This window comes from Octopus bimaculoides, chromosome 13, assembly GCF_001194135.2.
Source record: "Octopus bimaculoides isolate UCB-OBI-ISO-001 chromosome 13, ASM119413v2, whole genome shotgun sequence".
NCBI lineage: Eukaryota > Metazoa > Mollusca > Cephalopoda > Octopoda > Octopodidae > Octopus > Octopus bimaculoides.
Genome location: NC_068993.1, coordinates 8,315,124 through 8,315,738, shown reverse-complemented (window position 1 = coordinate 8,315,738; position 615 = coordinate 8,315,124).

Sequence of the window (615 nt, the reverse complement as noted above, 5' to 3'; positions counted from 1 at the left end):
TATATATATATACGTGTGTGTGTGTGTGTGTTTGTGTGTATATATAACAAAGAGCGTGAATGATCCGTGTAGTGTAGTGATTAGAGTTTTGCACTAACGGGATCAAGATTATGGTTTCGATTCGCAGATTGGTGCGTTCTATTCTTGTGCAAAACACTTAATTTCACGTTGCTCTGCTATCTCTTCGACATCCGACGTGCGACACATCGTGAACCTCTACAGACAACGTCGGTGTGATGTTAGCCATGAGCTAATGTTTTACAGGAACTTACGACCACTAGAAACAAATCATCTGTACAGGTTTTCAGCAAGACATTGCGGGACACCCCCGTATGTCTTTTACTACATTAAAGATCCAGTGAGCATTTCATTCGATCAGTGTGTACATCGTCTTTTACAGTATTGTTTGTTAAGTAAGTTTGAAGGTTTACAAAACCCGAAGTCAAATGGCAATTATTTATTTGTTGGTCGTACGAAAGATCGCATGAAAATTAATGGTATGGGGTAAAGTCATGGATACGCATTGGATTACCATAAACAATTAAATAATTCTATAAACCTACTATCATTTTGGTAACTTTAACAGTCTTTTCTCAGTCAAATATTGAGAGTAAC